At 44.6% G+C, this 8,646-nt stretch overlaps 1 pseudogene across 1 annotated transcript; it reads left to right on the top strand.

The window, feature by feature from the left end:
- The first annotated feature begins 3,771 nt into the window (after nt 1-3,771).
- LOC308551425 (ferritin light chain pseudogene) lies at nt 3,772-4,382 on the top strand (annotated as a pseudogene). Its single transcript has one exon. The product of its transcript is annotated as a ferritin light chain pseudogene (transcript).
- Nucleotides 4,383-8,646: the final 4,264 nt, after the last annotated feature.

Here is an 8,646-nt window from a genome sequence, read left to right as displayed (position 1 = left end):
ATCTTTATTAGCCTAGTAGTGTAGTATAATGAAAGATGCTTCAGATACGAGGCACCAAGATTCAAATACAGGCTTCACTTAGAACAAACGGTGCCTACTGCATCCAATTTTGGTCCCACTGACTTCTGGACTGATCTTCTGCAGTCATGCTAGTTACCCTACCTCTGTCTTAACCTCGAGAGCATCAGGAGACTCCCCATACCACCTCCATGATCCTCAAATATGTAATCATGGCCTTCATGAAGTGGCTAAAAGGACCACTTCTCATAAGGAGATATTAAATTACATACTACCTTTAGGGGCATACTTCCCGAAACAAAGTGGAGAGATTAACAAAGGGGAAGAACATCAGTAATGGCCAGGAAACCCCATTCCTCCCCACCAAACCCCTGTCCCTAATGCATCAGGTGCTATAGCTCAGAACTCTGCCCTGGTTCAGGCAATGGTGCACATGGCAGAGCCGCAGCTTCCTTGATCATGCTGGTGTTCACTGTGAGACTAAAATTCTACAAGTGGGATCCACCGAAACAAAAAAATTAGTTGGAAGAACACACGTATTTTACAACGTGCAAGAACCCTAAGCAACAAACACATTTTTCTCTTCTTAAATTAAATTTATTGAGGTAACATTGGTCGATAACATAGTTTTCAGGTGTACAAGATTGTAAGTCAACATGTGTATACTCTATCGTGTGCTCACCACACAAAGTCTAGTTTCCTTCTGTTACCTTATATTTGAATAAACACATTTTAAAGACACCGATATGATGATACCTCGGGGGAACCCAGTAGTAAGTATTTTTAAATTACATTCTCTGAAAGATAGTTCAGGTTATTGTTTGTGGATTAAATCTATTACACAACCAAGCAAATATTTTGTGGTTCATGGGTTTTTAAAAATCAAAGGTAATTAACCAAGAGCTTACTGTCTTAGCACTTTTTTTTGGTCTTAGCCCTTTTGATGCAAGCACTTGGTATACGTACAATATACCTGCAATTGAGTCCATTGTTAATAAATTGTTTCATTTCTTTCCTTGCTATGAGAGTGCGGTTAAGAGACAAGTTGGGAATCTTCTTGGTCTTTATTGCTGCTTAGTATTGAAACCGAAACCTAGCTATGTTCTAAGCACAAAAAAGATTCTGCTTAAGTACCAAACACAATGTTTCTATCATATTCTCTGCCTATAACTTTAGTTGAATTTCATTAGCACATGTTGGTCAGCTGAAATTGTTAAGATGAATTTTAACAGAACCAGCTAACCCTCTCATTTTAATTTGCAAATACTTGATTTATTTATTTTTGCACTCTTAAAGTTGGGCAATGTAATAAGCGGATATTTGCTTATCTGATTATATATATATATTTATATATTTATATATATGTTTATATATATATATATATATTTAAATATATCTTTATTGATTTCAGAGAGAGGGAAGGAGAGGGAGAGAGAGAGAGAGAAACATCAATGATGAGAGAGTCACTGATCGGCCGCCTAGCCCGCAACCCGGGCATGTGCCCTGACCGGGAATCGAACCCCGATCGCCTGGATCCTAGGTCGACGCTCAACGGCTGAGCCACGCCCGGCCGGGCCATATATATATATGTATATATATATATATATACATATATATATATACACATTTATATACATGCGTGTAAACCTCATTTTTTCATGTCTTCAGCTTTTCTAAAATGCTTAACACTGGGCTACTGTTCCCAATATAAAGGAGGAAATGATAAAATTATTGAATACGTGTTTTTTAAAAAATGCATCCTCTGCAGTAAAAGGATATTAATGAGCCATTGCAGGCTATCCCTCATTCTCGGGGCCCTGTCCCAACTCTAAATGTAATAAAAATGTGATTGGCTCAACTAGCATAAGGTGACAAGCAAAACACCAAGTACTTATGGCCGGGGGAACTGATTCACACAGTAAACAGAAGGGTGTGGGAAGGTCTCAGAGAAAAGGTGCATACTGCAGAGACCAATCAGCCAAATACTTCTGCCTTCCACCCTGTAGAATACAAATACAGTACATACATTCACATTTTCACATGTCGCATAGGTAAAATATTTCCAAAGATTTGACCAAGCGCAAAAGCACATATTATACACAGTGAAAACAGCCCAGAGTCCAAGCCAATCCCAAAATCACAGTGCCCCAAAGTCAACTTCTGGTCATATGACAAATAGCTGATGTCACAGGGCCACTCCTCGAGTCGTAGTCCTCCAGGTGAAGTTCGTGGCTTCTGTAGAACTGCTGTGATTCTATGAAATCCCGAATGCTATAAACTAAAGGATAACCTTTTACACTGCCAATGCAAATGCTACACATAAATGAAAAAATCAAGGCAAAACAAAAATACAGAAGCAGTAAACGGCATTTCCCACTTCCTCATGTAGAAGCATTCTTCCCCTTCAGTTCTGCCATCTAACCTCATTTGAGGGGAAGCACCCATCTGGACTTATGGGAGGGTCATTTTATTATTATTTTAAAAGCACTTTATTGAGGTATGAAGGTATGACTGGCATACAAAAAGCTGCACAATGTGCACAATGCTGCACCCTGACTGCACAATGTGTCCTCTCCAAGCTCATACTAGAGTGGAGTCTACAACAGGCCTTTTCCAGCATTCTGTGAGGCTGCCGCATCTGACTGATAGGGGAGACTGAGACAGTCAGCGAATCTTACTTAGGGGGCTCTGAACACAGCCCACTGCTGTTCTTTTCTGAAGTTGATAAGAAGCAGAACAGTAGTTCTGAATATGGCTAGGAAGAGGCAAGGGAAACTCAGAAGGCCAACCCAAATAGAACATGTGAGGTGGCCTGGCTGGCAGCAGTCAGTAATCCATGTATTGTGCTCCTGGAATCAGCATGACAGACTGAGAGGGCAAACGCAAATCCAGAGGCACCTAGAAGGGATCACTCCAACTGTACAGGAGCGCACACATTTTGCACATTATTTCCAGCCTTGTTGAGAGGCCTGCACACTAAATACACCTGACACAAGATCTGAGTCCTCACCTCCGACCAAGTACTACATCAGGCCCTGTGTATCACCAGACATAGAGATCAAACCTCCTCTGCCAGTAGGAGGAGATCAAACCTCTGCTCCTCCGGGGAGGACAGGAGAGGAAAAGTGCAGCTCAACAGACCAACAGACCATTGACATCAGCATATCAACTTAAACCATCCTTAAACAAGATTTGTAGTTTCAATCCTCATTCCAATTGATCATATTGATCATAAGAGAACTCCCCCTGAGGACACTGGTAGGGGTAAAAGCATAAGCAGCCTAGAGGATAAGCAATAAAACGTAAATTATCCCCTCTGCCTCTCAGCAATGTATGCAAACCTTATGCACAGCTAAATGAGCCTCTTGGCAATTTTACAACTCAGGACTGTTTCCACAAGGGCCTGGCAGCAAAAATGCTTGCAACGCCTGAGAAGTAGGTAAAGAGGGAAAAACTTAAGCAGTTGAAACCAGAAACTCAGCTACACCCTCCCAAAAACAGAGAGGGAAATGAACACCATAAGCAGTGCCCAAGAATCAATAAAGATACAGGGGAGAGTGCCCTCAGCGGTCCCGGATCTCTCTCTTGCTCAACAGTGTTTGGATGGAACAGACCCAGGGATGCCCCTTTTTCCAGCCTCCGACCGCCTTCCAACGTCTTTTCCAGTCACCACCTTTGGAACCACCTCAGCCGTCCTCAGGCTCTGAGACCAGCCAACACCGTTTTTTAACCTTAACTCCTTATTGCTGAGCAATGAGCTCCCAAATTCGTCAGAATTATGCCACTGAGGTGGAGGCTGCCATCTGAGGTGGAGGCTGCCATCAGCCGCCTGGCCAACCTGCATCTGCGGCCTTCCTACACCTACCTCTCTCTGGGCTTGTATTTCAACCACGAGGATGTGGCTGGGGGGGGGGGGGGAGGGCGTCAGCCACTTCTTCCCCAAGTTGGTGGAGAAGAAGGGCGAGGCGCTGAGCATCTCTTAAAGATGCAAAACCAGCTCAGTGGCCGCATTATCTTCCAGGAGCTGCTAAAGCCTTCCCAGGATGAGTTGGGTAAACTCAGGACTTTATGGAAGCCGCCATGGCCTTGGAGAGGAACCTGAACCAGGCCCTTTTGGACCTGCAGGCCCTGGGTTCTACACACACACACCCTCATCTCTGTGACTTCCTGGAGAACCACTTCCTGGATGAGGAGGTGAAACTCATCAAGAAGATGGGCGACCTCCTGACTCACCTCCGCAGGCTGGCTGCCGGCTGGCTGGGCTAGGCGAGTATCTCTTCGAAAGGCTCACCCTCAAGCACGACTAGAAGCATTGGAGCCCAGAGGCTTTTGAGGGCCCCTCTGCAATCCCCTGGTGTCTAGCTTTAACCTGAGCCCTCCCAGAAACCCAGAGCCATTCTTTTAACCACCCTGGAGCCCTCTCCGATGTACCGGACCAAATAAAAACAATAAAGCTTTTAGCAGCCAAAAAAAAAAAAAAGATAAATAAAAATAAATAAATCATAAATAAAGATACAGGAGAAAGGAAGAAAATGTCCCTGGAGAACAAAATCAGCATAAGCAACAGCAGTTCATTCTCAGAACTCCCTCAGATTATTGTACGATGCAACAACGTAACAGAGTAGAGGGCTACTTTCCCCATGAGGCCATTTTTCACAAGACCAGGGCAAAACACAATAAGCATGACACAGCAAAGCCTTCACTGGCAGCAAAACCACAACCATTTGGAAACTGCAAAATAACACCCTGTCCTTTAAGAAAGGCCTCAACTTTACAAGACAGTCATATTTTCTCATGTCACGGCCATCATTGTCCACTGTTGTCTTCTGTCCCCCAGGTTTGCTGACCCAAAGGCAGCATGGGAGAATGGAGAAAGGGGACAAGGAGACACATCTCTGGACCCACAATGCCCAGCACAACTTTCATACCAAAGTCCCTTATCTCCCCACCATCAATGTTTCCTTATACTCTCAGGGTATCCTTATATTCCTGCTGGGCTCTCATGAGCTGGCCCCAGATTTCACTAATAAGTGAAATCAAAAGCCTAAAAGGAGGAAACTATAGTGCCCCTTCCCTCCTCAAACAGAACCCCCACTTATCATCTCACACCTCCAGCAGAGACAGTCTCACAGGCGGTGCATAAACGCCTCACTCTTGTGTCTACAGCACACTTTATCTTCAGGGGGCTGGAAAAGGCCGCTTGAGGCAATGTCATCGCCTCCCGTGACAAGACAAAACTGGCAGAGGGGTCAGACCACCAAACAGCAACCACTACAAGCAGCTAAGAGGAATTGCACGGGTTAATCCTCCAGCCTAGACACCTGACCCAGGAGGTTCCTGGACCTGGAGGTTCATCTGCACATGCCCACAAGGATACAAATGTTCCCAGTTGCATGTACAGGACATTCAGAGGAACCGCGTGACAGTTCTCTTCCCACCAACGTGCAGAGTATGCTCAGCAGAAGAGTGCAGAAATGCTTGGATAAAACATGGGATCTCCTGCATACGACTCCAAGTGCTTTGCCACCCAAAAATCTGGGATACTTTAAGATTCCTTATAGGCCACTGCTATGCAGAGTGGAAACCATTGTGCTCAGCAGGTTGGGACAACTTGCAGATTCTTATCAATAAATGTTGGCCAAGTCCTTCCCTGGGACGCAACATTTCCCATGCCTATGAAGTGTTTTCTTTAAGACATTCCAAGAAATGTGAGCTCTGGGGGGGGGGGGGGGGGGGGGGCGGGGATCAAAGGAAGAAGTAGTCTGGCCAGTATATTAGAAGAATGCCTTAGCTACAAGCATCAGTCACTGCATGGGAACGCACGTCACAATCAGAAGGGACACCTACAGCCTGTGGATATATGCCCTCTTCAGCAGAAGGAATAGGAGGGATGCATTCTCCAGCCTAGATACCTGTCCTAGGAGGTTCCTGGACCTGGAGGTTCATCTGCACATGCCCATGAGGATATAAATGTCCCCAGTTTCATGTACAGGACATTCAGAGGAACCACGTGACAGTTCTCTTCCCACCAACGTGCAGAGTATGCTCAGCAGAAGAGTGCGGAAATGCCTGGATAAAACATGGGACCTCTTGCATACGACTCCAAGTGCTTTCCCACCCAAAGAACTGGGATACTTTATGATTCCTTACAGGCCATTGCTTTGCAGAGTGGACACCATTGCCCTCAGCACCTTGGTACAATATGCAGATACTTATCAATAAATGTTGGCCAAGTCCTTCCCTGGGAGACCACATTTCCCATGCCTCTTAAGGGTTTTCTTTAAGAGATTACAGGGAATGTGATCCATGGGGTTGTCAAAGGGAGAATTTGTCTGGCCAGTATATTGGAAGACATACTTGCAACTACTTTCAGTCTGCATGGGAACACACCTCAACATCAATATGAGAGACTTTGTGGCCAACTCAACCTCGTGCTATTATTCACCAGAAATTACAGCATTTTGCCTCCCGTAAGACTCCCTTGGTTTATTATTTTAGACTCCATTTTTTGAGCCATTTTTCACAGGCTAAGGTAGTGCACAGAATGAGACTGAGTCAGCAAAGCATTTCCATCTCCCAGCAGCTGAGTCCCAAATTCTCAGTGAAGCTGCATAAATAAGGAACAGCCCCGATCACAAAAATTTTCATCTTTGTAGACGGTCATACATTCTCAGGTCACACTCAACAAAGTGCAGTGTTATCTTCTGTCCTCTAGCTATGCTTAACCCAGGTGTTACCAGGAATGAGGAACACACAACGTGCAATGTACCTTTCACACTGAGGGTCCATACTCTCCTGTCTGCTTTCCCTTGGGCTCTGAGAGTAGCTCTAAGGAAGGCCACTCTTACCAACCCTCTTCCCACCTCTAGGCTTTAGGAACCAGAAGGAAGGACCATATGGAGCTAGTCATTCCATCTTTCCTGATCAGGGAAGCCCTGCTTACTTTAGAGCCTCTAACCTCTATCGTTTTTCTCCTTAAAAGAACCGACAATCAGAACTGGCTGGTGAACCAGTCAGGACCAGAACTACCATATGATACAGCAATCCCACTTCTGGGTACATATCCAAAGGAAATGAAACCACTATCTCAAAGAGTGATCTGCACTCCAATGTTCACTGTAGTATTAATCACCATGGCCAAGGTATGAGTCAACCTCAATGTCTATCAACACATGAATGTGATAATGTGATACACACACACACACACACACACACACACACACACACACACAATGGAATATTTTTCTGCAAGTACCAGGGATCCAGCGTAAAATCAGATAAACCCCATTTCAAAGGCCTTGCCTTAAAGTGTTCAATACTATCCATTCTCTTTCAATCAGTCACAGAAATAAGAGGAATGGGAAAACACTTAAGGCAAACATGAGCTTGATGTGGGATACTTCATACCAGGAATTTATAGCACATTAACATTCCCATTAGTGAGTAGACATTGAGTACATGCCTCAGGAGGCTGAGTGACATGGCAGGTCTAGGAATGACCTCCTGGGAAAGAAGCACAGAGCCCGATCCCCCCTAAAATGCTGAGCAGGGTCACAGACTCTTCCCCTGAGATTCTTCATTTTGAGAATGTCACCAATTAAAGAGTCACCCTTTTGGAATCTTCAACCTTGTGACTTATTTTTAAGTGCCAATACTCAGTGGGCTTACCCAGTAAACCATTCATTTTAGCCTTCCCCAACTTACCCCCAAGAGAGGAGGGAAGATGACTTTGATGGGCAGTGAGTGGGTACAAGTGTGTGTGGAAGGACAAGAAGCCATCACAGTTATTAAGTTTCACAACTGTTTTTGACTAATAAATAAGCCAAACTCAGTCACTGTCATGTCACTTGGTGAAGGAACACGAGTTTGGGTGCGAGTTTTTCTAAGTATCTCAGGCCTCAGGTGTTGTGTTGTTTTTTTCCCCACTGTGTGGGAATCCACAATGACACCCATCTTCCATGTCTTTAAAGTAACTGAAGCAACTACAGGGATTAATAATAGTCTTTAAATGTCAATGTGCTGTATAAAGGCTACATACTTTAGTTTCAAATCCCAAAGAGGTGTGATTTTGTAGTTGCTGTTTTTACCTGAGTGAACTTCAGGTTCTGTGATGCCAACTTCTGAATAAAACTCATGCTAATAAAGCAATAGAGGAATCAGAGGTATCTGCTAAAGGTTAAAAGCGCCTTTGAAAGCACCTTAAAGTCCTTCTTATTTATACTGAGCACTCTCCCCCACCCAAACTGTCAAAAGCCTTCATCTGGTTTTCAACAAATTAACCACTGCCGAGAAATAAGTGACTTTACATAGGCAAGGAAAGAGAGAGGACCTTTTTGGCACAGCCGGTTAACAAGCACCCTCCAGCCCAAACTTGGCGCTGAGCCACATGGCCTTCGAGCGAGGGCTTCCGAGTTGGACAGAAAGAACTCGGCTCAGAGCAAGGCAAAGTCTGGGTTGCCAGGCTACCTCTGGGCATCATAGGGCATTTAAAGGGTTGGTTTCCAAAGAGATGCTCAGTCACCTGAGGAAATGTGCTGGTCCTGTGAAAGAAAACAAACATTTAGTTGACATTATGGCAAAAGTCTAAAGAAATGAAGCGGGAGTGGGTTCTGGCCAGGTAGGGAGAGG

This window comes from Miniopterus schreibersii (assembly GCF_964146895.1).
Source record: "Miniopterus schreibersii genome assembly, chromosome: X".
Classification (NCBI taxonomy): domain Eukaryota; kingdom Metazoa; phylum Chordata; class Mammalia; order Chiroptera; family Miniopteridae; genus Miniopterus; species Miniopterus schreibersii.
This window is presented reverse-complemented; position numbering and strand designations above follow the sequence as displayed.